Below are 6,155 nucleotides of genomic sequence, written 5' to 3'. Positions count from 1 at the left end.
GCCACACGGGAAAATCTCTCTTCCTCAGCTTTCTGTCCACCGTTACTGCCTTTAAAAGTTTGCCAGTTTGCTGCTGGTCTGCCTGCACAAGCACCAGCAGATTCATTTATTTACTGCTTCTTCTCCTCTGAACACCCGTCAGCCCTTTGGCGTCTCGTGACTTGTTACCATCGTAGAAACAAGTCATAGCTGCCGTCACCTTTTCCTCAGTGACTCACGCTACCTGCCACAGGAAAATCCTCCATGTGTCCCAGCTCTTATCCTCTCGCGCTGTCTCGACTGGTCATCTAAGCTCGACCGGGAGATGCGCTGCGAGGTGTGATCAATAGGTCACACTTGAGAGAGGCTTTCCCTGTTTCTCTGCTATCTTCTTGATACGGATTGACTTAGAACAGACAAATACCCTTGTTCTGAAGGTTTTTTTCTCCTTTCTAGTGCCATATGTGTCTCGATGTGTTCTCTCCGGTGTCCCTGTCCCAGTTTCCATCCCCCAACCCCTCCTCAGTTTTTATTGCATTTCATTTCTCAGCTTGTTTTTAAGTGACAAGCCAAGACTGAAAGGCGCTTACAAGCATTATACTGAAGCTGCTCTTTGGGCTTTCTCTCGCTTTTTTAAAAACTCAGAAACAAAAAAAACCTGTCATGGTTCTGGGTCAGTTTCTACCCAGTATTTTGAGTTTATTATGTTTTGGATTAATTTTGCATCAGGGATTGTTTTCTTGTTCTCTTGTTGTGTTAATGATGATGATGATGGTTATGTTTATTATTAGAGTTTCATGTTTCTGTTTATTTGTGTTTAGGATTTATTCTTCGGATTTGTCTGGTTAGTATAGGTCTAGTTCTATGTGTCATTTTTTGTCTGTCTCTCAGTGTCGAGTCTGCGTCTTAGTGTGATGGTTTCTTGTTCCTGTTTTATTGTGAAGGTCTGCGTCTCATGTGAGTGTGTTCAGTTTTACCTCTTGTCTCGTCTCGTTAATGACTCCCAGCTGCATCCCCCACCTGTGTGTAATCTCCCTGTGTTTCTCTGAGTGTATTTAAGTCGTGTCTTCTGTGTTTGTAGTGGCTGGTCCGTTTGTGTATCCACCATGTTTCATTCGTGTGTTCCCTGCCGTCATCATCATGTACCATCGTCTTCCTTCCTTTATGTCCAGGTTCGTGTTCTTGTTCATGCTCAGTAGTTTAGTTGTCCCAGTATAGTTTAGTTCTCCGTTTTGCCGTTTGCCTATCTATATTTCGTGTTCAATAAATCACCTTCACGCCTTCATGACTGCCTGTGTTTGGATCCTCCTTTACCTTTTCCACACGGCTCTTCTCACTCGCCGTGACAAAAACTTTCCAAAGATAAACAAGAGTCGGTAATTGAAAGACATCTCTGCAAAAATCAATATCAAGGCCAACAGAAAGAAGGAACTAAACCACACAATTGTCGTAGCTTTGGTTTTATATATATTATTTGAAGTTTTTAAGAATTTCAGCTTTACATTTACTTTATTCTAGAGCTACAGTCCATTGCTCTTATTAAGACTTTTGGGTAACAAAGCCAGCAGTAGAACACATTTCTATTCTTTTTCATCCGAAGAGGAAAAAAAAGAGAGAAAGAAAAAATCTAAGTGACCTGAAATTAGATCAAAACAGTCAAATCAGTCAGATAAAAAGGGAAAAGATCTGTCAAATTAACAAGATGCTATGCATCTAGAAAGTTATGTAAAAATTTTCTTTTCATTTACTCACTGACACTGTGTGGGAAGATGTAACGCAGCTTGCGCTTGCCATGTTGGACCGGTACACATGGCAACAAGCAAAGAACAGTGGGAGCATCACAGGAAACATATCTTAGAAGCAGAGATTGCAGAGGGAAGAAACAGAAACCATGCTGGGGGACATTTGTAGAGGGTGTTTAATGTTGTTATAGAGTGACACATATATATAGTATATAGGTTACAGCTGAAACGAGGTGGCAGAGCAATGGCTAGAATGTTATGAAACCTTATGGAAATTATCAGGAGAAAGAGAAAAGAAGGTTCAGAGAAGACAGTGAGACAGTTCGAGGACTCCCTCGATAATAAAGAGCAATATCACTTTGTTATAACTCGAGGACGTGACGAGCTAAAAACACTCACAGCAATCAGCATCTCATAGGAGGTTCTTCATGTTGTATGGTAATGTAACTTTAATAATTTTGGATATATCAGTAGACTATTTCTACATACTGAGTTCTGATAAAGTTGGGATGCTGTGTAAAATGTCAACAAAAACAGCATGCAGTGGTTTGCAGATCTCATAAACCCGAATCATATTTCCAATAGAAAAGGAAAAGGTTTTTGATGAAAAATATTATGTTTTGAAAAGAAAAGAAACAGCTGGAAGCTGGAGGAACATTTTGCAGCTAATTAGCTTAAATGGCAACAGTTTAATAACTTAACTGGATACAAAAAGACCGTCTTGGCAGAGATCCAGCAGTCTGCAAAAATAAATAAACTATAGAAATTGTGGAACAGTTTTTAGATCTGGTGAAATAATGTTCCTCAGTGGAAAACTATGAATATCTCATCATCCACAGTGCATAATGTCACCAAAAGACTGTGAGTTTCTGAAGAAATGTGCATAGGATAAGGCTGAAAATAATCATTGGATACCCTTAATCTTAAAAACGTCATGATTCTGTGGTGGAAATCATTTCAAATGGACTGAGGCAAAGTGGAAAACTGTTCTCTGGTCAGATGAATTTGAGATTCTGTTTAGGAAACACGGATGCCGTGTTCTCTGGAAAGACCATCCAGCTTGTTCTCTGCACTCTGTTCAATCTCTGATGGTATGGAGGTGGATTAGTGCCTATGTAATTGGCAGCTGACACATCTGGAAAGGCAGCATCAGTGGTGAAAGGTATATACGGGCTTCAGAGCAGCATGCAAACCCATACAGACAAGACGATGTAAGTAAGTAAGGCGATGCTAAAGCCCACTCTATATCTATTACTACAGCGTGATTGTAGTAAACATGACCCTAACATATGTTGCTCAGGGCCATGTTTAGAAAACATTTACTATGTTTTCTGTTCTATTGAGAGTAAAATATAGGTTTCTGGGATTTGCAAATGATTGGATTTTACACAGCACTCAACATTTTTGAAAATGGCTTTGTAAATGAAAATAAAGAAAAGAACAATGGTTACCTATACTGCACTCAACAGCCCACTCCGATGTAGCACGACTATAATTAGGATTAGTGTAGACAAACGGTTTCTGTCTGAAACTCTTCGAGATGTAGACGCGTTCACCTCCAGCCTGCGGTAACTCAGGGAACAACCTGCTGCACATTCATGAGCTGCACAGCCTTTGTTTCAGAAGCAATCATTCTTTGAACTGCACTGTCATTTCCCTCAGGAGACCTGATTTCAGCATGAAAACACCGGGAGAGGAAGTAGTTCCCACGCCTCGGCCTTTCAATCACTAATCCTAATCAGACAGCTCTAGATGGTGGGAGTATTGTGTGAGCGTGCATATGGGTGTGTGTGCACGTGTACAAGCGTGTAGGAGGAGGATGGTCAACAACATGCTAACCCGGATTATGTTTCCTCAATCAAGTGATGAGGGGGCTTAAACACTGACAGCTCCTCATCTCATTTAGGTGTACTTTATTTCAGGCTTCCTCTGAGCTGTGAGAGCTGAGAGTGGAAATCAAACACGCTCTGTCTGAAAAGATCTTTTAGAGATGCAAACTCCACCGTGCGTTCAAATCGAAAATATCCCAACAAAAATTCCTGCCAAACTTAAAAAGAAAGTCTGAATAAAACTTGAATCCATGTCAAGAAAATAAAGCTAAGATGAGAAAACTCGCAACACTTCTGAGTGTCGGATTTCTGAAATCCACGTTTTTTTCACACTTTAGAAAGAATTTATCTGTTCATGTACTCTAACATGTGGTGCCATTTTCACCATCTATAAATGTGGTCGATAGGTGAACAACAAGGACCCTCTTTGGCACTCGACCCAAAGACTTTGTGGCGATGCGCAATCCTGACACCTCTGCTTGTTTCATGCTTTAGGCTTTGGTCTGTCTGGTGAAGTGGAAATATGGTGGAGAGGCAGGATTAATGAATGTTTTGTGCAGAGTAGAAAAAGGAACAGTGTAGCGGAGAAATCTTACTCAGTAAGCCTTTAGTGTATCGATTTCTTTTCCTTCTTCCTTAAGCTGAATTTGAGGTTATGTTTCTGCATCTGTTTGCGTGGCCCTGTGACTGCATAGATGCTGCATCATCTCAGCCTGTGTTGGACTAAACACACCTTTGAGTGTAGTCCTCCAAAAATTCAGCAGGACATTGCACGTTGATTGTGATGTTATGCTTATAGTTTAAATGTTGACGAGCTATAAAAATTGGTGACTTAATGGTTTGGCAGTTAACACATGCATTTAGCAAGTAAAAGGGGGATGGCTTGATTCCAGCTGGAGACACAAATCCTTTTTCTAAATACATTGTCATGAACTTTAACATTTAACATACTAACTGAGGGTGTTTTTCTTTGTTTCTGAACATTGCACAGTCCGACCTTGGGATGAATATGTTGGGATATCGACTCCTGGGAAGAATGACGTCAATCTTGAATGTAAGAAAACTTTCTCACTTCAGATTGTTTGGAAGTTGCCTCATAAGTCTTCCCAGGTTGGTGGGCAATAGCAATCCGGTTGTTCAGTGATGACGCCACGAAGCCTACTTCCGGGTCTAAAGTTGTCTGCGTTTAATATGGCTTTTGTGTTGTTAACATGTTTAATGTTATGTATTTTCTTCTATTTGATCTCAAAAAGCTCCTAAAACAGTCAGTGATCACTGTTGACCTCCCTCGGCTTTTATTACCGCTAATCATTTATTTAAGCTCAGTTTTTAAAACCTTAGGATGTAACTACAGCCCAGCCCATGCAGCAGTATATGAATGACTAACCTCGTATTGTGGATGGATTATCTCAGTTGTTCTCCTGGTTGAAGTTTGGTCCTTTTACAGCATCCTGCCATGCGATTACATTTGTTTCTGACCACCGAGAACACTCACGTTAACTTTTATCGAGTGGAAAAAAAGTTAGCTTGTTTATATTATGCTAACATACCTGTGTCGCTAGCGGTCACGTAGCACACCATTATATACCAGCTAGCCCAACTTCAGTAACCCTACAAACGTCACTGCTGTTTAGTTTTCTGTCTTCATTTATGCTGGAAGTGATAACAGAGCTGTACGTTTTAATTTGTTTCCAAAACCCCGCAGTCAGGACATGCTATATTGTATTTAGATAGAAGCTAGCGAGCTAACTCCCTGCTAACTTCTAACTCCGTTAAATGTCATAAATTCCGTTTTCATGGATGCCTGGATGTTAAACTCAATTGTTACGCCTGGTAGAGCAGACACTGATCATTTTATTAAAGATGAAAGACTTTAGACAGTTTTTCAACTCTCAGTAATGCCATAGTGATCGTTTGATATATGGACCTGCAGCGGAGTTTAGACCCAGACATGGCTAGTGACGTCAGACTGAACAACCGGATTGGTTCACTCAGATCATTGCTGATGTAGTTCCTCCATCGTATGTGTATTAAAACAAATCTAAATACTCCAGACCCGGATTTCAATTCAAGAAATGCATTTGAGAGCAACACCTGACTGCTGCAGATCTACCTAGTATTTTCACACACTTATTCGACATTTTGGATTGTTAAATTAATAACGACCCAATGCAAATGTCATGTTTTATTGTCCAAGAGTGTATCGAGCTAATTTGAAGACATGCCGAGTACCAGGTCATTTAAACACCTGAAGACAGACAACATTTATTTATTGTCCTTTGCACACCGAGATTTCTCCATATCATCTATTTATAATCTATTTACATCTATTTATAATATAATCTTATAATATATTCTATTTTTAACAGTCATGTTGAAGACCTGTTTCCACTTAACCAAATTAGCAGTTTCTTCTCAGTGCCTTTTCATTTTCCAATCTTTGCCCACCCTATCCCAACATGTTTGACAAAGGTTGCTGCCGTCATTTTTAAATGGAGATAATATATTTTTCTTATAATGGTACATTTTTCTTCAATCATATGTTTAAACAGAGAAATGTTTTCTGTGTGAATAAAGTATGGAGCTGAGTTTAGATCTGCAAAGA

The sequence above is a fragment of the Aulonocara stuartgranti genome, assembly GCF_965226115.1.
Source record: "Aulonocara stuartgranti genome assembly, chromosome: 6".
Classification (NCBI taxonomy): domain Eukaryota; kingdom Metazoa; phylum Chordata; class Actinopteri; order Cichliformes; family Cichlidae; genus Aulonocara; species Aulonocara stuartgranti.
Note: the sequence above shows the minus strand (reverse complement) of the source record.